The 23,152-nt window shown below is 47.3% G+C and overlaps 2 long non-coding RNA genes across 6 annotated transcripts in view; one reads left to right on the top strand and one right to left on the bottom strand.

Annotated features, from left to right (window-relative positions):
• The window catches only part of LOC120503478, a 34,346-nt gene extending 24,872 nt beyond the window's left edge, over positions 1-9,474 (top strand). The window contains exons 5-7 of one of the 5 annotated variants that reach the window (XR_005627753.1): positions 2,725-2,832; positions 7,049-7,249; positions 9,302-9,474. This is a non-coding gene — a long non-coding RNA (uncharacterized LOC120503478). Of the gene's footprint in view, positions 1-2,724; positions 2,833-3,617; positions 3,968-7,048; positions 8,867-9,301 lie in introns of those variants that run through there. The other 4 variants (XR_005627755.1, XR_005627749.1, XR_005627751.1 and 1 more) reach the window with 4 other exon arrangements.
• LOC120503479 lies at positions 330-1,991 on the bottom strand. Its single transcript, XR_005627758.1, has 2 exons — positions 1,814-1,991; positions 330-567 (listed from the first exon to the last, which is right to left on the bottom strand). It is a non-coding gene; the product is annotated as an uncharacterized LOC120503479 (long non-coding RNA).
• Positions 9,475-23,152: the final 13,678 nt, after the last annotated feature.

The raw sequence follows: 23,152 nt of genomic DNA, 5'->3' as shown, positions 1-23,152 counted from the left end.
GGTATGTTTCCATGTGAATAGGCAGACACTTTGGGGTTTCCTTCCCAATAGAAAAGGGCTTTGAGAAAAGTGAAGAAGGGTCCCAGCAGATGCCCGTGTCAAGTACCTGCAACCTGAAAGCCTCACAAGTGGAGCACAATGAGTGGCATGGAGCAGCTCCACCATGGCTGGAAGTGGGCTCCAGAAGGGTAGCAGTAGGGCCAACCTGACTATCTATGGCCCAGGGAGAGGAGCAGCTTTGTTTGGAGTTGGCCACCATAAGCTGGGACCAGCACAAAATGTTCCCTAGCTGAGCACCTGTTTCATCCCTGAACTTTCCAAACTGCATGTTTATGGAACAGCAAAGGAGATTTTCACTTTATTCTCAATGTTGAGGTATGTCAGCCTTGAAGTCTACACACAGATACAAAGCTCTGAAGTCGAGGTACCTCTTTGTTGTTGAGCAAGGGGTAAAGCAAAGCAGTTGCAGTGAAGTCATGTGTGATGAAATCCAGGGATCAAGTACACTGACACAGGTCCTGCATCTTCTCTGGTACAGTTCTCCTGAGTGCCGGCAGAGGACATGCCCTATTGACAGTGTAAACAACAACAACAAGCGTAAGCCAGCCTCCTGCTGGAGGAGGTTTCTTAAGGGGGCTGACCCTGTGGAGAAGTGACTGAACTGCAATGGCACGGTGTGATATGGCATGCTAACCAGAGGGAAATGCTAGCAATGTCACAGGTATTGCTGACATTGAGGCTACACGCCTGTTGTTATCTCCTGGCCTGTCCAGGTATCATTTTCAGATAAGAGGAAATTTGCAGATAGCTTATGCTAAAGCTGTACTGCTGGTAAAGGAGCTTTGCCCCTCATCTGGATCTGTGGCTGACAATAGGGGCTGATTTTCAGTAGCTAGCCCACTGTTTTTTAAAGCAAAACTTTACTCTGAAAAAACAGACATCTTAAAAAAAACCACACAACCCTCTTCACAACTGCCAAGGGGTGCAGAAATGCCAGGGTCCCCATTACTCACTCCAAAATCAGGTTCAAGTTGCCTGGCTTTGGGTTTTGGAGGAAATGCACAATGTGTGGGGTTCACTGAACCTCACAGAAGATTTGGATTTGAATTTTCCTGGAGCTGCCCAAAAATATTTCTTACTGTTTCTGAAAATATTCCTTACTCTGTTTTACCACAGGAAACATCCTAAGGGGATTTTTCTGCTTCTTCTTTTCCCCCTCCTTTCACTACACCAGTTTCGTCTCCCTGCTGTCTTAAGGAGACCACCTACAACTTGAGGAAATAAAGACCTCTGTGAAAAAATACAGGAAAACCTGATATTTAAGGGTCAGCTCCCCACAATATTTATCTAGTTGTCTGAGCTGGTCCAACCACAAAATGGGGGGAAAAAAATCACTATCATGTGGTGGCTGGGAGGGTAACCTCTGTTAAAAAACAACAACAAAAACAAAATGCAGCAGCGTAAAATTGATGGGAAAAGTGCCAAGTAGAGGAAAGGAAAAGGACTGATATTTATGAGGTATAGTAAATAATAGCACTAGGACGTAGTGCTTGGTGAGGATAAAGCAGCAAATATCTTTAATTTTGCAGCAGATAGATGGGATTTTGTCTAGTATAATTTATTTAAGAGGTTTCTCTGTGATTATAGGGGAAAAAAGTGGTACTGAATATGAATTTAAAATTAAAAAAAAAAAAGCAAAAAAATACTCTTTCTTCCCTGAAACCACCCAGAGGTTTTTTACAGCACTCTGCACCCTGAAGATCATGTGCCTTAACTTCAGACCTGAAAAGCAGAGAAGGAAAGAAACACTTACAATTTGGAGCAAAGGCCGCCTTTCCTCACTGAGGCACTAAGCAGGGATGTAAATTACAGGGTATCTGTTTCAGAGCCCTTTCAGTATACAGCTCCTATAAGAGCTCCAGAGTAAGATAATCCTCTGGAGATCAGAGGCAGCGTGCTATTAGCGGGAGCTCATAGGTTACATTTAGTGGTGCCTGGGGTACCTTTATGCTGAAGTGTTAGTGTCAGCTCGAAAGCACATAATCTTTCTCTTGAGCCTAATTATTCATTCATTGCACATGCAACAGAATATTCAAATGTGTTTAATTAGTCGAAAGATTGTGCTTTAAACCCACAAAAGCAAGGCAGGAAGGAATAAGGATGAAAAGTCAAATAGCCTCTTTTATCTAATTGCATCTCTGACTATCTGGGAGTACCCAAGCACCAATGTAAAAGATACTGTAAAAATATTTAAATATAAACCCATAGCTGAATGTACTAGAGCCACAGCATACCCCTGTGTTTGTCTTATGCTTAATGACCAGTTTAATGGCTTCTGATTTACATCAGTTCATATAGAAAGGGAAAAGTTGTGTCCATTCGGCCCCTCAGTTGGATCACCTGTAACACTGGTGATGTGGGCAAAATACCTTCTCTTGTTTGCAAAAGAAGTTTGTTACCTGCTTTAAAAAGGCCTTATTTACATTTTATCATTAAAGTGTATCAAGTAAAGTTCTCAAGGATTTCCATTAAAGTTTGGTTAATAGTGCAAATAGAGGGTTATATTTAATTATAAACTGTAAAGGCTTTGCCCTTGAAAACAATGTCATCATTTTATCTTTTCATCTGAAGTACCTTGTTTTTTCTTGGTTTTTGGTGTGGTAAGTTAACTGGATTCTGCAGGTGTTTTCTGAAATCTAATGGTGACATAATTGTTATATAAAGTTGCAGCAGCTAAGTTTTCACCATGGAACCTGTGGCTAAAGGAGAGATCCAGCAAGAAGGAGAATGAAGGCTTGTGCTTCTGCCAGTTCACTCGCTACTTAGCCCTGGGTGAGTGCTTCTGGCTCAGATTTTCAGGAGTGGTCACTCTGCCCCCAAGCCCATTCATGTGACATTATTTTATACTCACTGCTGAGTGTCAGCAGCCCCAAAGGAGACATCTCTGGACAGGCATTGGCCTGGAGATCCAGGCATCTCCTCCCAGGGGAACCGAGTGCCCTGGCCATGCTCTGGGTCAGCCCAGCTTCACGCAGCTTTGACTCTGCTTCTCCCCACTCAAGTAGTATAATATCTTTATCTTAGAGACATTTTGGGTGGAAGGGACACCTTCAAAGTAGGGCCATCTTCCATGTAAAATCAGCTTATTCCTGGGCCAGGACAGGGGCCTTAAGATACGGATTTTCCTAAGGTGTGGTCTATGGTATGTGATTTAGTGCAAAGACAGTGCAAGAGTGAAAGGAAAAAAACAAATCATGAAGTGAGCTGAAAATCCAGCTCCTAGAATTAGAGGAGTTAAGGGCACTCGGTCCTGCCTTAACAGAGTTCAGACAATTAAAACAAGCCATTACTATTGAGGATTAATTACCTGAGCTGGGATGGGTGATAATGAGTGCGCTTCAGTGGGTTGTGACCATGAAGATGCTGTACCCATGACCTGTCTTTGAGAAGCTGCAGACTTTCCCCAGAGAACGGGTGTCAGAATAAATCTGCTTAGTATTCCCAAGTATGAAGGTTTCATCCCGGAAAGACAGGACCTTAATGAAAGCACAGTAGAAAATAGCCACTTCATTCTAACCCATATCATACAATATAGTGATTGTCTTATTTCCTTCTAGGCTGGGAGCATGGTGCCATATGCAGAGCATGAAGCAGGATACAGTGAATTTATTTCTTTAGCACTTTTGAACACCACCATGTCTGTGTATGCAGCGTGTGGGATTTGTCATGCAAACACCAATGTTGTTTTAGATACCCTTAAATAGGCTTTGAAAGGGATCTCAAAGAATACAAGGTACTGAGGAACTGGCTGACACTTTCTGTGTACGGCACAGGACCGTGAGACACAGCTCCTGAACTGTGAGCGCTTGCTCTTGCTACAGGCACTAACTGAGGGAAGCCTAGGTGGCCATACCTCCCTGCTCTCCTCCCAGCTCTGCAAATAAGTGCTAGGGAAGTTTTGGCAGTCTTTTGCACTCTGGTGCAAGTAAATCTCCTCCTGTGCTGACTCTTTAATAGAAAAGACCTGTTTGAGCCACATTTTCTTCCTTCTTCCCCCTCTGCAACTCCTGTCATTTGGAGATGCAGCTGGGGAGCAGAGCTCATGCCAGTGTGTCTTCTGAGGAGCAGGTTGGCCTGTTTGGATTCTTTTTCATGAGGGTGCAATGACCAAGCTATGGAAAAGGTGTTGTTCAGAGGGCTGGAGCCATTGTGGCATGGCTGGTAAGAATACTGAGGAGGAGGTGGTGAGGCTGCAGTTGTAACTGTAAGCACAACCTCTGGCCATAAATTTGATATTTTCTCCTCCTAAAACACCATCTGCTTGCTACTGTTTATATTCCATGCCAACCCTCACACATTCAGGCAAGTATGTGCTGCAGGGACACCTGTGGTCACAGCTCCTCCCTGAAGTCATCTTTGCAGCTTTGGGAGGAAGGTGACCTCCCTTTTCGGAGTACTTCAGCCTGAACTAACAGAAAACTGCCTGTGGTTGTGGGCACATTACTTTGTTTATGCCACTTATCTGTTACCTAAAGATGGAGGTTTTGAAGACACTTTAAAGTGCTGTTTTGGGGTTTTTTTTTTCTTTTTTTTTTCTTTTTTCTTTTAGCTGCTAATCTTACAGTGTCAGGAGCCTGCACTCATGAGAAAGTTGCACCAACTTACCTCAAGGGGCTTTAACTTTAGTTAGACCAACATGGGATGAATTATGTATGTGGAGGGTTGGAAGGCTCTGCAGAAGGATCTGGACAACACTAGAAGCAAAGTGTGACCTTGCAGCTTCCCACTGTGCTCTTTCACTTCACTTTTCTGGTCAGTCACGAGAGCTCAAGCAGAAGGCAGCCAGCTCTCCCCATCTCCCATCACCCTTGCACAGCTACTGCTGTGTGTGCCACTGCAGGGCAGCCATCCCTGACATAAGGTTTGCTCCCCAACAGACTCGTGTGAGCATTGGTGGGACTCCAGGCTGTGGATCCCATACGGCATGGGCTAGGTGGATGACTCACAAAAGCTGGGATTGTGCCCTGTCAGCAAGCAGCAAATTGAGCAGTGATGCTGCCAGTCCTCTGCAGGGCAAAGTGAGCCTCCCCAAGGCAGCCCTTTGTCCCTTGGAGGGAGGATGAGGAGGAGGTGTAAATCACAGCCGGGTTTCCACATGGTAACCTGAAGGCCTTTACCTCTGCATGGTGTTTCACAAACAGCATGGGGGGCCGAGAGATGACTTTTGTGCTTGTTCTGATTTTCCCACTCAGTGTGGCTCGGTCCATAATGAAAATCAGCAGGCAGCAGATTTCTTGGGTCACCACCACTCCGTGAGACAAAGTGAGAGAAAAAACAAACAGGGAAATACGGACTGGTGGGTTTTGCCTTGCTCATCCTTAAGGCCTGTGTGCAGATGAGAAGTGTCAAAGGTCAAAAGGCCATTGACCTCATCTTCTTCCCCTTAATTTTTATATCTGCTGTTAATGAATGGGATGGGTCCAGCCTGTGGATGCCTGCAGTATCCCACTGCTCTTTTCAGGAGGCTTCCCAGTGTTTTTGCTGGGGTGAGGACAGGGGCTTCCTATGGGAATTCAGCTCACAGGGCCCATCACCACCTCTGGCACCATTAGTGTGCTGAGGGATGAGCGAGGAGACTCTTGCAAGGAGGAGCGCTCAAAGCTTGCAACTGCAAAAAATCCAAAAGCAAAACAGTGGAAAACTGGCTGGATAAATGTGGAAAGCTCTTGGAAATAAACAGCCCACAGAGGCACAGCCAACCTTTTTGAAACTGGTTTAAAGCCATCCCTTGCTGAGTCCTCCTCCACGTGGGCTGAGCCTGAGGGGAAGGCTGGCACTCCCTGTGAGGTGTGCAGGGGGCACAGCGGGTCTCTCTCCCAGCCTCCTGGGACTATAATGCGGAGAAGAGAAGCCAGCTGGCAGCGTTGGAGGCCAAAAGCCTCCTTTCCCAGGGGCTGGAGCAAAGTTGAGGGCATTGAGCAAGATGCAGGGCTGAGTCTGGTGTCCCGCGATGGTGGCAGGGGAGGGTGGGGGCATGGCAGGGCTGTGGGAGTTGTTGTCCTTGTCCTGCATCCATCTGCCCCGCAACGCTTTTAAAGTGCTAACATGTTTTATGACACCACGCAAGTGAAACGAAATAGTGGCTCCTGGCTCCTCGTAACTTGTGTAAATTCCAGATGTGACAATCCTTTTACTGGCAAATGGAGATGTTTATCCCTGTGCTCTCCTCGAGCTGAATTAGGTCCCACTAGGAAGAGCTCGCTGAAAATGTGCCTGCCTGGCTACTAAACAGCTGCGTAATTGTCCCTCTGCCCCTTCCCGGAGCTGCACATAAAAAGTGCAATCCAAATTCCTGGGCAAACCAGGCAGGGCCCTGGAGAGCACTTCCCACCCCCCTTCAGGAATTGAACGTCATGCCTAAAGGATAATGCAGGATTAGGGCAAGGGGAAAACGAGTGGCTTAAACAGATCCCAAGTGCAGCGAGGCTCAGCAAAATGTGCCCTTATTCCCAGCCACAAGTCTCTTGCATTTTTTTCTTTCTTTTTTTCTTTTTTAAAAATAAAATTTGTTATTATTGCAAGGGGAAGGAGGAAAGGGCCTCCAGATTGTGAAACAGGCGGAAGAGGAACAATGTTAGTTCCCTGAAAGCCCCCGGCCCAGGCCACAAGGCCTCCCTGCCCTCTGCCACATGGCAGCCTACATGGGAAACCCTTCCCGGCCCTTCCCTGCCTGTCCTCCCCCACCTCCTCCTCCTCCTCCTCTCCCGGAACACACAGGCACTAGTTATTAGGGATTAGGTGGAACAGATGCATGTAAGATGCTTACTGCCTTTTCCAGACACAAGGCCACTTTCCAATCAGCTCAGAGGAAACAGGGTAATTAGATGGAGTCGCGGTCAGGGAGTGGGGGGGAATTAGCCTCTTACTCAACCAGAGCCTGCAAGGCCACCTCTTCCCCCCACCACACACTCCCTCCTTTCCCCTCCTCCCCATTCCTCTGCCCACTCTGTCGTTTCAAAGCTTTTTATTTGTTCTTTCCCTTTTCCAGGAGGCAGCTGATGCCGGCCGGCTGGCTGCCAAGCAGGTCAGGCCTCTGCAGCTGAAACTGCCCGAGATTCCAGAGCGGGATGATGAATCAGCTGCGTCCTTTAGGGCACATCCTCTCTTGGACGTGCTGCTGGGATGTCGTGTCTCTCCGCCGCTTCCCCGTGGTGAGAGTGTGCTCAGAGCTGCTGGCTGATGACACTGGGTGGGTTGATGAGTTTGGTTTAACTCTTCCTCCTCCCCCTCATAAACCGGCTTCGCCTCCTGGTGACGATAGCAGCTCTAGATGTCTCAGCGGAGGAGAAGTGCCAGGCTTTGAAGGAAATGATGCCTTGTTTGCATTTGCCTTCTTTTAAAAGCACAATAAGACAGCTTTGGCTTGAGTGCCCTGAAGGCAGGAGTTCTGAGTAAGGACAGGCTGGTTTTCACTGTGTCCACCCCTGCTCCCAAAAAAAGCCTTGACTCTTGGGCTTGCTGAGTGCAGCTGCTGCAGACCGGAGGCTGCTGTGCCCAGGCTGCCTCATGCCTGATGACTCTCACGGCATAAGAGATTTTCCTTTTCCAACCTTTAAAAGTTCTTGGGTGTGTTTACACTTCATTGCTTGTTCATCCCTGAGGAGATTTTGCTGGGTAAAGTCCTCCAAATGTGGAGGGCTGTCCTGTCACTGTTATGCACTGAAACAAGGTAATGGTTATCAGGCACTGGGGATGGTGATTAAGAAGCTGACTGTTGTATTTATTACCATCTCCTCCCACAAGCTCCTGCCTTGCTTGTTTGCTTCTGAGGCCTGACTGTACTGCTGTTTGTTGGGAGAACACTGCTCTTTTCCAAGATGTTTGGTTTTAAAACAATCAGAATGTCCCCAGGGTGTTTGGAAGGGGATGTGCTGTGTCACGAAAGAGTGTTCCCCATGGAAGGATTTTTTCCAAGTGACAGGTCAGTTGGGCAGTAAACATGCAAAGGAGGATCACCATTACAAATGTAAAAGAGCAGAGAAGAGCTGACCCCAACTCTGAGGCAAAGAAACAAGAGAGTGTCTGGACTTCCCTAAATGCAGGTGCTGCTCCTCACTCTTGGTACCCTTTTGAACATCATGTAGATAATTTTCTGAGATTGACATTAACCTCTTTTCATAAGCATGCACAAGCACCAAATGTTAAAACACACTTCAGGGCTGGATGGAAAATTTCTGACCATGGTTTGCTGTCAGGAAATGCTGGTTCAGCAGAAGGAAAAAGATGTCAACTTCAACAGTAAAAAAAATATCAGAAATAAACAAAAAAATATGATACCAATGACAAAACTCTCCTGGGGGCTTTTTGAAGCAGTGAGGTTTATTTTTCAGTGCCCTGTTTTTATTGTTCATTGACATGTGGGATAAATACAGCCAGAGCAGAGGCTGCACCATCTTTTTCGCTGTGGTTTTGCTCAGTATATTGTGGGTAACAGCTTCTGCATACCCAACACATCCTTCCCAGTGCCTACCTGCAATAACACAGGTACAAACAGTGCAGGTAAAGCAGGAGGAACTTCTTCTGACGTACCATCTTTCTTAAGGGAGAGCAAAGTGCCTCTGTGAAGCACAAAACTCCCATGGAGGCATGCTGGGATCTGTCTCGGAGGTGGATTATCTCCTTCACACCTGCACTTCTGGCCATGGGGGTTAACTGGTGACCTAGTAAAACCATTGGCTCTCCTCAGATCTTGACATACTCCTTATTTATGTAGCTGCAGCTACTTATGTCTGGTAATTCTAAAAATGGCATTCTTCCTGAGCACCCAAGTCCTCACAGGAGTACAAAATTAAATATGCAGGGCAGAAACAAGACATGGAAGAATAACCCTGTGTTGCATGGGAAGTGTGTGTAATTTTGGTTACTGCTCTGCATTTTTTTATGTCTGCTAAATACATGAGATTGACAAGTAAATAGACAAAAATATATATGTTGAAGCAAAAAAAGCTAAGAAAAGCAGTATTTTAGTGAAGTTCTGAAAACAGCTAACCAAATAAATCTCCCCAAATACACAGCTTGGCTAGCCAGGGTGGCTGTTTGGTTCAGGACCTTCCCAATTAGCATTATAAACATACCAAAGTGCTATGCATGTTTTAGAGTAAATCACCTAAATAGATTATTATTGTTGGATAGCAATTAAAATGATTGAGTAGTCTAATCTATGTCCTGGTGTAGCGCCAAGTATCAGACTCTGATTTATGCATTTCCCCCTCCTCCCCATGCTACTTCTGAAATGGGACAGCGTGGGAAGCCTGGCAGCATGTGGGACAGAACTCCTCTCAGCACTATCAGGCCACTTGTTCCTTGAATTCCCCTCCAGGAAGTGGGATGGTGAGAGGAGGAGACTTGACTCTTCCTATCCATGCTGATGAATGGAGCCAGGCTTTCTTTGGGCTGCAAGTGAATTCACCGGGCCAGATGCTCAGGCCAAGCCCCAGGGCTGCTTGTTCCTAGGAAGGAAAGGTAGAAGATTCCCAAGGTAGTCTTTTTTTTGTTTCTTTATTTTGTGTTATAGTGAAGTTCCTGTCTCAAAAGTGATGCTTGTATTTTAGTCTCCTTTTTCAGTGCTGCCCCCTAAGCCAGAGGATACAAGAAGGGAGCATCATTTTTATGACAACAAGGATGCATCCTTTGCAATTGTGACTCCCTTTGTCTGGAATGTGGGATGCTGTGGCTGTCCTGCTGTGTTTTCTGTCTTTTCTGGGACAGCTGAAGTGAGTACCACAGTAACAGACAGGTTAGTGATGGATGGGCTGGCAGAACCAACATATTTTACAGAGGTTAATGAGAGTTTTGTAGCTGTTATTTATTACCAGGACAGGGAACGCCTACATGTGCCCCTATCTCTTATTGCAGCAGTAACGCTTGTCTTGAAAACCAGCTCATCAGCTTTCCCCCAGGCACTCGTCTGCTTTTCCCCTCCTTACAGTTTCTCCAGGCCATGCTGCCCGTTTAGCATTTCCCTGAACTACTAGGGGCAGACTGAGTGTCTGGGAATGTATACACAATTCATATGACCCAAAACAGCCTGCATTTTTTCCCCACCTTGTTACTGGATCACTCAGGTGTTCTTGCTTTGAATCTCCCTCTTTGTTACCTACCAGGCCATTCGTGGCTGGGAGGTCCTCGGGACAGGGGCAGTTTGACACAGCATGCACAGCACAGAGGAGCAGTCTGACCTGCTCGCAGCTCCACGCGCTGCTGCTCTAGTGACAGCGGTGATTTGTCATGCCTGCTATTGGAAGAAGAAAGTAACTGTTTGCAGTAAGCCACATACTAATCAGGAGCTTTTGGGGACCTTTTCCTGTTTGTTTTCCTCTCTGAGTGACTCGCCTCTGAGTGGGACACTTTGCAGCCCTGAGCCTATGTCAGCCCTGCCGGGGTCTGGCATTTGTCAGTCACTCCAAAGATGGGAGCTCAACTGAGAGGTTTTCCCAGCTGCCAAACATTGTTCCTACTATGGGAGGCTTTTGGTCCCAACCTTACAGAAGCTGTCAGTGCTCTGGCTGCTGGGCAATGCTTCTGCCAGCTCGGGGGTGAAAAAGGAAAGACAGAGTTGTTCAAGTCTCTGGCCAGATAACACCCGGATTTCACCGCCACGTGATGCAGCTGTTTAGCAGCTTGTGCATGCAGACACTGTTGAAAACCAAAGGGGCATGGGAGAAAAGGAAGAAATGTTTTGTTTCTCCTCTCCCCTCCTCTGCCTGTTTTTGTCCTGCTGCTGTTCTCCTGCCCTGCTCCTCAGCTATTTGGCAGAATCGCTGCCATTGCAAATGTACGTGACTAATCTGTTACTTGAGGAAATTCACAGGCATGAATGACCTAGGCAGTCAAGGAGCTGATGGGATCCTGTGCTGGGAGGAGTGTTTTGGGGATTTTGGGGGTTTGGTGAGCTTTTTTTTCTCTTTCCCCCAGAGGGTTGCTCCCTCTGTTAACTGATGGGAGAGATACCCATCGGAGTGGTAGATACATGGATAGGGTCTCTGTTAAAGAGGTGGCCACCCTCTTCCCAGCCCCAGGGGCAGATGTGCTGCACCAGGACTGCACGTCCCCCTTCCTCCCCAGCCACGTGGATGCCGTTCCCTTGTGGTGGCACGGTGCCATCAGCCACAGCGTGCTCACCAGAGTGCAGAGGCTCTGGAAGGTCTGGGTGTGAGATTAGGGCAGATCCTTACTCGTTCATCTCCCAACCAGCTCAGGCAGACACCCGAGGCCGTGGGACCGGAATGCTCTGACCTGAATACAGCCAGGCACTGTCCCTCCAAGGCCGGTCCTCGCCTCCCTCCACCACTTTGCTTTGCTCCATTTCAGCTGTGCATCCTTAAATGATTCAGGGGCTCCGGGCCAAAGGGCTCTTTGCCCCGCTGGGCTGATCCTGAGGAGAAACGGTGATGTGCCAGGAGGTCTGGGAGGCGAATGTCATTTCATCACTGTTCTCCCGGGAGAGGTAGAGGGATCCAGCATGGGAACAACGGGGGTGGTGGGGCAGGGGTTAATGAGGAGAAATGGGATAAATTAAAGAAGGGAAAATGTAGGCCAAGTATTTGGAGAAAACATATGTTTAAATGCTGTCAAGCCAAGAATTATTCTCTCAAAAAAATAAGTAAATTCCAGAGAATGACTAAATTATTGGACACATCTTCTAACTAGGTACCTTGAAAATGTGTTGAATCAGGCTGTTGGTGTGAATTACTAGCCCAGCTCTGGAAAATATACCCTAGGGAGCACCAGCTTTCCTGGTTTTCCACTGATCTTAATGCCAAAGTGAAATCTCCTGAGGCAAAGGGACATTAACTAACTTACAGTGCCATCTAGCCCCATCTAAGACATAAGACGTCTATGAGTGGTTGCTAATTTTGTTCCTGTAACCGGGAGGCTGAGTCACTTCAGCTCTAACCCACCTCCTAGGTCATGTGCTTGTGGATATAAGTGTATCTTGGAGTACATCCGTGCATGCACTGGGATGTATTTTTAAAAACCTGTCCATGAGCCATAAATGTAAATGCCTGACCGGGAGCCATCCCAGCTGGACAAATCCTATGTGTTTTCATGGCCACTCGAGGTGGGGAGGGCAGCTCAGTGTTGCTTAGGCCTGGCTGGCACTTCCCATTGATAAGACCTTGCTTTGGATGGCTCAGGGTTTTGCCAGCCTGCAGGTGCTTGAGCTGGGAGTGTTGGGTGCTGGGTGCTTGCTGCAGGCTGTTTGTAGGGACTTCTCCCCAGAGCAGTGTTTGTAACAGCTCCCAGTGCTCAGAGCACAGGTTTCCACTCTCTGAGGGTAACAAAAGGCAAATACGAAAGCAACAGTGCTGCTGCTCATCTTGTGAAACACACTGGAGGCAGAGGGTGGTGGCTCCAGCTCCTGCTGCCCATACTGTGCTGTGATTGCACCCCTACACCTCCCACTGCACCCACCACAGACACATCATCCCCTGAGAGATGAGACAGGGGGTGAACTTTGGTGGGAGTGAACCTATCAAAGGCCACAGAATGGAAAAAGATGCCTTGGGCTCCCTGGTACAAGGGTTCAAGGCTCTCTGAAGTCTATGAGAGTCCTAAAATTGCTGTTTTAGCTCTTTGGGCCTCTGCTTTTTATGCTTGTGGGCTCCAGAGGGATTCAGGGGTTGTTGCTGGGGCCCATGGGTTTGGTGCAGTATTTTTGTTTTGAGTCTGCAAAGCTGATGCCAGCCTTTCTCTTGTGCCTTACAAGATACTAACACAGGGAAGCTGGCCAGACTGCCAAAGGTAGCAAAGTAACCTTTTTCTACAGAGGAAAACACCCATTATCCTAACTGGGCTTGGATTGCCAGTAGTTTTTTGCACTTTCTGCTTTATGTTTCTTTTTTTTTTCTTTCCTTGTGTGCATGCGGTAATGTCCGTAGCCAGACATATGCTCATGGCCTGGAATGAAGTCGACTGCAATTACATCCTGAGGGAGTCACTCAACGGGGGTTTGTGGAGGCAGGACGCAGGCTCTGGTGGAGCTGCACATGTGCTGTTGGACCTCCAACTGCATTCGCTCTGCCTTCAGCTTTGTGGGAGCGAGGAGCAGCAGGCTCAGAAATACAGCCAGTCTGGTGCACATCTGGAGGCAGTAATTGGAGGTAAAGTGTGCACCTTCTGTTCTCGATTCAATGAGGTGTTTTCCTGCATTAGTGATTTCAGCGCATCAGCACCAAAATTCATCCTTTTAAACACACTTGCTCCCCATCTCCCATGCTCTGTGCTGGTCTGAACCTTCTTCAAGCATTAAAGTGTTGGGAGCTGGGTTGCAGGGTCAGGCCTCTCTCCTGTAAGGCTCCTTGTGCTTTACTTCCTTTATCTCCAAGAGCAGCCAGAAGCACATGCTGTGGCAACATAATCATTTAATCCAGGCTGGTGAAACCTGTTCTCCAGATGAACAACTGACAGATCATTTGCTCTGTAGCTCTGCATATGAATGCAATGTTTGTTGGGGTGGATGGATGCCGGTGCCAGTTTTCCACTCCAGTTTCCAACAAAACCAAGCAGCAGCCTGACCATGAATCTGCTTCCAGCTCCTTCCTCTGCTCCCTGCAACATCCTTGCTGCAGCCACATTAGTGCTGGGGCTCTCCCTCCCTGGCTGCTGGTGTGGATGCAGTAGGTCCACAGATTCCTGGCAGGAGGACGCAGCCCTCAGAGGAGTGCAGCAGGCCTGTGGCACCCGGGATAGGAACGTGTTTGCCTGGGGAGGCAGGTGATACCTGAAAGGGTGCAGCCAAAACTAACAAAGGTGTGTTCAGAGATAGATACAGTTTGATCTTTAGCCTCTGATACAAACCTTGCCTTGGCTGGGGAAGCTGCTCTGCCAAGCCCTTTTGTAAGGGTGTAACAGCCTGGCGGATTGCTGGTGATTCCAGCAGTGGGTTGGAGTGAGGACATGTGCTGCTGCCTCCCTTGCAACTGCTGTGAGTTAGCAGGGACAAGGGAGAGGTGCACCCCCTGTTTCAGGCCTCTGAAGTCCTCAGGTCTGAATGTCAGATGTGAGGAGATGGTGCTCTTATAGTCTCATGTGCAGTAATGGAGTTACAGAGTGCCTTGGGTTGGAAGGGACCTTAAAGTTCATCAAGGTCCAGGCCCCCCTGCCATGGGCAGGGACACCTTCCACTAGACCAGGAGTGGAGCATCTGCAGCTTGTCTGAACAACCTGTTCCAGTGTCTCACCACACTCACAGCAAAGAATTTCTTCCTAGTATCTAATCTAAATCTACTTTCAGTTTAAAGTCATTACCTCTTGTCCCATCACGACATGCCCTTGTCAAAAGAGCAGAGCCAGTGGTTCATTGCACATTGTGCAAATGCATGTGCTTATGTAGGTTTTCTGAGTGCCCAGAAAATCTGTCATCTCCTAAGTGCTGGAGGTACTTCTGGTGAGCAGCCTGTCCTGCTCTGCTGCGGTCCTTGTTTGCTGCTTCTCTGGTTTCAGGGTCCATCCCTTCCAGATTTTGTAATGCAAGCAGCAGCTGACACTCTCACGGCCCAGCTGATGGCTTGGTGGTGGCACGAAACCAGAGAGGGCTGTGGTGTGCACTGGTGGCAGCCACTGCTCTGACAAACAGCATTAGAAACTTACCAGGTGAATATGCGTTGGTTTTGCTGATGTATTCTTTATTTTTGGCTTAAGGAGCGAACTGAGTGCTGAGACTTTACCAGGGCCAGTTTAAGCCTCTTGAACTGCCTGATCTGCTTGCAGTGCCTCTGAGGATGGAGAGCTGAAAGAAGCTGCTTGCACTCAGATTGCAATCCAGATGACTTTTTTTGAGAAGAGCATGTGTTAAATGTTTTTGGGGCCAGCACTGTGAGGTTGGCCCAACCTCCAGAAACACTTTCCAAAACTTGTTGTTCAGAATAGTGTGCTCTAAATATGCACTGCTTCCCCCCTGCACTAGCTGGTCTGACCTACTGTCACCATACAACAGGGTTTTTCTTTCAGCTCAGAAGAGATTCATATTAAGATCAGTATTACTTGCCCAGTGAAACAGCTTCTTTTTCTTCCTTGTTCCCTGTTACACACCTCCAATGCCTGTCTCTGTGCTAGATGAGAGCCTGTGGGGAGTTCAGGGAGTGCAGGTCTGGGCCGTGTATCACCCTGTCACCAGGACCAAGCTGGGAGAGGTCAGTACATGTGCACAGCTCCGAGCAATGTGTGCTGTGCTCGGGAAGGGGGTGGGGGATGGGAGGTTTGAAACCCTCACTGGTATTTTATCTTCAGTTTAACATGGCTCAGGTTTGTCAGCAAAACACCATGGTCCTGAAATGTCAAGCCTGAGGCAGAACTGGGAAAAGAACAACCTGGAGCTCCTGGGTTTCTGTCTAGGGCTTTGGACACAGCTTCAGCTAAAGGTTCCCCCTTCCTGAAAGGAGAGGGATGTCAAAGTGCAATGTTTACATCAGTTGTGTGAAGTCCACTCAGATCTATTCAACCCCCTGCCTCTGCATAACTTTTTTTGGCAAGCATTAACTAATAAGGAAGGGAGTAAATCTTGCTTGAAGTTATTTTTCTTCCTGCTCCTGTGTCCCACCCCCAGGCACCCCATGGCAGGTGCTACAGAGGCGAAAACCAGCACTCCTGCAGAGACAGATTAGCAGCACACAAAATGATCTCTCTCGTCCTTGTGCACCCCAGAGCCCGGAAACTCCCCCATCTCTCCAGCCTTGCAGCCCAGCTGTCCCAAACCCCAGACAGCAGGGATGGATAACAGCAGGCTGCTCTCTGTGCTGCAGCCCAGTCGATGGGGGAGATAATGGGAATAATTTCTTGGTACAAGTACAAGCATGAATCCTCTGAAGAAATACTAAATCTAGTTGCGGTGGGGAAAAAAAGAAAAATAAAGCAAATGCACACACTTGCACACACACAACCTCGACCTCACGTAACGTTGAAGGGTTTGGTTCTGACTTTTTTTCTCAGCTGCTGGTCCTTGAACTCCTCCCAGTGTGGCTCCACCGCTGGAGCAACAGCTGGCGTGCTGAGGTGCAGTGCAGGGCTGCCAGCTCTCCTCACTGCAGATCAAGCCTTGCACTCTGTTACTGGGGGATTTCCTTGAAGCCCTCATGCCTCTTTGCCAGAGCGCTCGGATTGTGTGAGAATTGTGCCTTTTGACGGAAGAAAAAGGGGTGGGGGGGGAAGCTAATTAAGAAAATGTTTTTAGCACTACCCTCAGGATTGTGTAGGAAAATTAACAAATAGGAAATGCGTGTGACCTACAGTGAGTAAAATAATAATCTTTTTGCCCTGAGCAGGGCTGTATGAGCTGTTTGGATGACACGTGATGGAGCAGGGGTGTGGAAGAAAATGGAGCCCTGCTCAGTGCTGCAGGCCTTTTGCCACTGCAACTGAAAGAGTAAAAACTTATTTTGCCACTCTGGATCCTAACTCATGGAAGGTAATTGCTTTAGCTATGGCAAACGAAGCCCAAGGAAGGGTCCATCACAGATTAACTCCTAAGACTTAGGGTGTTTTGCTAAGCAAGGTGCCAGACCTGTCTGTGGAAATCTTGTTCTTGAATTATTATTCCTTTTAAATCTTAGACTGTGCCTGCAAAGATGAAGTGTTTCCTAGCCTCACTTTTCAGTATTGCTATTCTTTCCATCCTCTATTACTTCTACAGTGGGTACAGAGACATGAGCTTTCAATACCTGCAAATTTCCTTCTGGTTTGTTAGCAGCACTCCTCATTAAGGGAGTTATATGCTTATAATCATAAGGGGATTATAAAAAGTTGGAGATGCTACAGGTAAGCACCCAAACAGTAATCCTGGCTTCCACAATAAGGCAGTGTGCTTTGTGTGGTTAGAGCAGCAGGAACAGGACTCATGAGTGACAGAGCAAAAAATCAGTGATTGCTGTTTGGCAGGAGATACTTAAAAACTTTGTCAAGTTAGGCAAGTATCTCCATTGTGGTCTCTGACTCACAATTCAAGTATGCTGGGAACATTTGAGGGGGCTGGGTCAGTTCTTTAAGCAGTGGGAAAACAAGGCTTTAATGCATCACGGCATAACTTTGGGTCTGTGCTCTACTGTTCTGCCTTCTTTGAGGAAACTGGTGTGGCTGAGGGCTGGTGGGGAGAGGGAGGTGTTGTGAAACCACACATCCACACACACTCACATGTGATTTTAATCCCTCCTAACAGTGTTTCAGACTCATTTGACTGTGGTGGCTGAGCTGAGCCACTTATCACTTGCCCTCCTGAAGGTGAACAGAGGACAAGGGTGTGTGATGGGGCTGGTGGCAACTCGGTTTCATCCTCTGCAGCAACAGCCTGGCTGAGGTATGCAATGCAGAGGAGCTTGTGGAGGGGCTCACCAGCCCCTTCCAGCTATTCACTACCACTCTGTGGGCACAAGAGTGTCACAAACTGGCCAATGAAAGCAGGCTTGCAGCTCTGGTGTGTGGTCATTGTGGTGGCAAAAAGCAGCCGGGTTGTTCTGGTGAATCAGGCTGTGAGGGTAGGAAGGCTTGCCAGCAGCTGGGCTCTCCTGCTTCCTTCCACTGCTGCAGATAACGCCGTGCAGCCTCCCGGGGAGGGAGGTGCATTTGTGCCTTTACCAGAGGTGTTTTCTGTTGATATGGTGTGTTCCTGCACATGGAGGGGAAGGCAGATATGGCCAGACATCCTCTCCCAGATCCTGTTGCGTGGGTGAGAGTGGCTGCTGGCAGTGGGGTTGCTCCTTTGTGCTCCTCTGGCTGGAGGCAAGCACCCATTTGGGGATGCTTCCTGGAAAATACAATTTTACAGTGAGCAATTGCTTTCTGTCCATGGATTTGCACCTCCTGCTCCCGGGACGAGCTGGAAGGAGAAGCAGGAAACGGTGCTGGAAAAGTATGGCCAAAAATGGTCAAACCAGGTACGGAGCAGCCATATGGCAGATGAGCTGCTGGCTCCGTAACTAAGCCAAGTGCTCAGGATGCAAGAGGCTTGGCTGTGCTCAGTTGAGAGCCTGGCTTCCTGTGTGTTCCTCCCTGCTATGATTCTGACCAGAAATTCCATTTTTGACCTGAAAAACCTTCCAGATGAAAATTTAATTATAAAAGTGATGTATTCCCACAAGAAACTTCAGTGTCAGCAAATAAGCACTTTTTTCTAAAAAACTATTTTATTCACACACACAAAAACCTGGCTCCCACTGATTCCATGCTAGAGCATTACCCTGGTAAAAACTCTGATGATTTGTTTAATAAAAATGACTAGGGTTTGCAATTAGCATCCATGAGGCATACAAGTTGCAAAGAACTGACACCGGTCCTGAAGTCCTCTTGCACAGGATAAATTTTCTTGGCAAGTAATTAAATCATGACCTATGCTATATCTGTGATTTATAAAAGGTTTCTGGCAGTGGAGAAGTGGGATGAATCAATCATGGGAGTGTTAACCCAGATAACAAGATTTTCTTTGCTTTGGTGCAACAAATTCCTTGCCTTCTGCAGAGCAAAGGTGCAAGCGTTTTCCTCCAGACGATATGACTTGTAACAGGGACTTTGTAAATATTTTCCTTAGGTAAAGGTCTTTGCTCGTGGTTGTTATTGGTTCCATATTTACTTGGGATCTTTGCATGCAGAGGATGGCTTTTGGCTTGCGAAGAGGAACTTCTCTGAGGCTGGACTGTTTCCCCTCACGCTCCTGAGCCTCTCCAAGATTGCGTGTACTGCTCAGAAAGGCTGCTAGGGGCAAGGTGCTTTTCTGCATCTAACAGAACATTCTGAAAGCTCATTAATAAAAGCCAGATAAAATAAAGCTTGCAAAGTCAACATGTTGAAGAAGATATGCCGTTCTGGGAAACAAGCGGAGAGGAGGTGTGTATTTATGTGGACAAAAGAAGCCCAAACTGTAAACCATAATATATCTGTTAGCTCATTAATGTGTCTGATGCTGACTAATTCCAGGAGTGTTCCTGCTGCCCAGCAGCAAAGGTGCAAATAAGTGGACAGCTGTGATTTAGTGCCAAATATTTGAACACATCGTGACAATTCAGGCCACCCACTCTTTTAAGCGAATACAACTTCTGGAGAATAATTTCAAACTGGGCTGAAGTGCAGAGCAGCCACTTTCATGTGCATCTCAGCCAAATGGCCCTCAAGTATTTGGGGCCAAACTTTGCCTTCTGTTACACCCCGGGGGTGCTCATTCACTCCAGGGTTTGCACTATGTAGCTGAGGGGCAGAGCTGACTCTTGATGCTAATCTGACTTTTTCTAGCTCAGTAAGTACAATTTCACATGTAAATGTAAATGTGGAACAGATCTGGACTCGATTAGCTCCTGAATCCTTGACAAAAAGCCATAATTGTTTATCCAGATGATGTTTCTTTCTCTCTTTTATTTTCTCTACACTTTAAACCCAAGTTTTTAATGGGGTTGTGAAATAAATACATGAGTGTAGATTAGAGTGGTATCAAAGATGTGAGGGAAGCCCTTCCCTTCTCCTCAGCAGGACTAAATGATCACTTGGTGCACACTTCAGTTGTGCTCTCCAGAGCCTTGGGCAGGGGTGGCTGCGGATCTGACTGACGGTGGGAGGGAGGGTATTTCCAAGACAACACTTAGCCCGGGGCTCTCATTACAGATGTGAAGGACCTGTGATATATATCTTTTTTTTTTTTTTTCCTGGTAGGCAGTGAAATCTGTGCTAGTGGCTATATCTGGGGCACAGGGTTGTTGGGGGAGGAGAAAAGCAAGGGAATATGGAAAAAAATTGTATTTATCAGGGTAATCTAGTTTAGGAGCACAAGTACTAAAACATTTTAATCACAGTCATACGGCTGTGTGTCACTTCAGGGCAGAATTAAGGCTATTTGTATTCCTTGGTAGCACACTGCCACACTTCAACAAGTTTGAATTTATTTTAAGCATAACTTTAACTCTGAATTCCCTGGGTTTGTAATGTCTGGTCTGGAAATAAATGCAACCTCTTTATATTGTACTTTACTCTTAAAATAGGCTTTCTACTTTAGTTCCATTTCTGTTGGCTCGGCAAGAGCATGGGCTGTCATTTCCTGCCCTGCTGGGCTTGCTGTTTAAATGGAGAGGGCGGTGTGTCTGAATAAAGGAACAGAGCAGTAAAAGCTGGGATGGGAGAGGGATGGCACTCCCGGGGCAGCTGTGCCACAGCTCAGTTATTGTTTTAACTGCCCATGCCTGACTATCTCCTGCATGAATGTGTGGCTACCTTTGGCACAGACATGCTTTCCTTGGGGGTAGAAGGAGCTCATAAGGGGTCAAAGTTTCAAATTTGGTTTCATGCTGAGGAAGTGACATGATGATCTCAGCCCCTAATAAGGCCACTGGAATTGTGGCATGATGTTGAGCTCACACCAGGTTGCTTGTGAGCTTGGCTGACACTTCTGGAGCTGCATGCTGTAGGTCTTCATGTGCCACAATGGAGAGGCTGCTCCCTGCCAGGCTGGGCACAGCCAGCCCAGCGGCGTGCCCAGGGATGGGGCACAGGGATAGTCCCCTGCAGGCGAAGTTACTCTGTTTGTCTCCTTGCAGGGGAAATCAACTCCTCTTCCTCCTGTGACAGGGAAGGCTGGTGGCTCAGGGAACTCTGGGGACAGAGTCCTTGCCCTGACTGCTTTTAATACAGATTTGTTTGGACCAGGCTTCTTCTTGATAGGAGAGTAATAGCATCATTCCTGAAGTTTCTCTGCCTTGGCTTCTGCCTGCAACTATTACTTCCTTCCCCCACTCCCAAGCCATCCTGCTGGGCTTCTTGCCTTGCTACACATTTAGAGACACAGTGAATACATACATCCCCCTCTCTCCCTCACTCTCCTGTGCAAATTCCCTCACTCTCTCCCTCATTTCCCTCCCAATACACCCATGCCCTACCCCCTGACTAAAGCAAAATTTCCCTCTTTTTTTGGCAGCTGGCCTTCCCAGGGGCCCAGACTAACAGAAGCCTGAGCCCTGACTGACTGTGCCTTGGCCAGAGCAGAGCAACTCTTTGCTGAGAGATAGTTGCCTTAAAGGAGAAGGGATTTTTTAAATTTCCCTATCTGCTTCACTATCTTGCTTACCCATTTGTTCCTAGTCTCCCATGAGGAGAATGATGCTTGTGCCTGGGACCTGCTGCTACCCAGTCACCTACTAGGAGTTCCTCTCTTCCTGGACAATCTTCCTGCCTGCAGAGTTCACCTCTGAGCCAGGCCTCCTGTAATTAAAGCAAACCTTGCTTTTGACTTTCTGCAAGCTCTGGATTTCTGCAAGGCCTTTCCAGGACTTGCAGCTTTCCTCCAGCTCAGCCCTTGCAAGCCAAATGATGAGGCTTCCAGGGCTTCTCCCACGGGATGGCTCCAGTGCATGCATCTCACTGTCAGGAAGCTTTTCCTGACACTCAGCCTAAATTTTCCCCTTTTCAAATGTCATCCTGGCACTCCTACTTAGCATGCACTTTCTATGTGTCTCACTCCCTCTGAGCAGGCTGTGCTTTTCCCTCTCCACTGCCTGGGCTCTTTCTGGTGCTTGCTGGCTGTCACCCACTTTTCTCGCACCCGCCTCAGCTTGGCCAGTCCAAGCACATTATCTTACAGCTCATTTCCCTTTATAAATCAAACCTCCCAGGCATTTTCCTCTCTTTTTTTTCTAGTTCTTACTTATTTTTAAAATTTTTTTATATTTCTCCTTCTCCCCACAACACAGGAGGGATTTTTGGGTGTCTGCCCCATGGTTCAGAACATTTTTCTCTCCACTTTCACTGGCAAGGGTTTTAGTATAAAGTGCTGACATTTCTTTGTTGCCATGGGCAGCTCCCTCTCAGAGTAATGAATGGCTGGAAATGGGTGAATGCACAACCAGAGGTCCTGGGAGCAGCCCAGGCAGGTGCCCCTCAACCTGTGCCTTGCTCATGCAAACTCTTCAGTACAGACTGAGCTCCCACTGTTGCCTTCCTCTGTGTGGAGTCATGATCACTCTCCCCTTTTTGGACTCTTCCTGTGGATTTAGTGGATATGAGGGTATTAAACCTCTGCTGAGTTAGGTCTGTGTGGGCAGTGACCTTGAGTTCAGGGAGGATTGGAAATTAAGTGGGCTAGGCTGTGCCTCATGGTGTGCACACATGAAATGGTTCCATGTGCCTCATTTCTTTATCAAGCCAGACTGAATGTGCTGCCTGATGAGGAACAGAGCACCACCAGAATGGAAAAGAGTAAGAGACAGGTTGCTTTTCCTTCTGTGTCCAACTTCTTTGCTACCACATGACATGGGTTTTGTTCAGGATCAGGACTTGGGCTGAAAGGCTGAGCTGCTCTCCCACTTTGCAATGCCACTGGCATGGAGTTCTTGCTTTGCTGTAGCCAGAAAATGGAGATTTCTCCACGCAAAGCAACAAACCCTACCGTGGAGGTTGCCATGACAGCTCTGAGAAGAAACTGGGTCAGCCCTGCAGCCCATGGAGGGGACCAGTCATGGCTGCTTGGTGGTCACCTGCAAGCCCACAAGGGCAGATGTGTTCCAGCACTCATTATTGGGCTGACTGCACTGGTTCTGTGTTTTCTGGGAGGAAACCAAAGAGTTTCAAACTTGGTTACCATTTTAAAGTTAGTGTGGCTAAAATGGTTGGTTGGAACCCACACCACTGCCATGGCAACACTTTTTTTTTGGAACATGAAATGAGAGCAACTTTTCTGGTGCATAAGTAACTCTTCAGAGGAGGAGATGCTGAGGAACTAGAATTAGGAATTACCTACGGGTGGGACTGGAGATATCAAGCCAGTAGAACTGAATACAGGATCATTTCAAAATTAAAAAGGAAGTCAAGGCTGAATGGTGAGGCTGAGAAAGTGCTTTGGCCAGTAAAATTCCTTAAATAATAGCGTCCTCCATGGACTTAAGACCAGTTATGAAACACATCATTGGTTTCACATCAAAATAGTTTTTCCAACAGATAGAAGTGCATGTTCATTGATTATTGATCCCTTTGGAGAATGTGGTCACAAGTATTTCAGGGGAGCATTGCTGAGAATTGTGGAAAATTTGTCCTTTTTTCCAGCCATTTACCCTCATCACCTTCTATATATCCCACTCGAGGGTATTATATTGATTTGTTAATTCTCTTTTTCTCTTCCTACTTGCCACTT

Source organism: Passer montanus, unplaced genomic scaffold (assembly GCF_014805655.1).
Source record: "Passer montanus isolate IOZ18808 unplaced genomic scaffold, ASM1480565v1 scaffold26, whole genome shotgun sequence".
In the NCBI taxonomy this organism is placed as follows: Eukaryota; Metazoa; Chordata; class Aves; order Passeriformes; family Passeridae; genus Passer; species Passer montanus.
The sequence above is the reverse complement of the archived record's forward strand: the minus strand, read 5'-3'. Positions and strand labels throughout refer to the sequence as shown.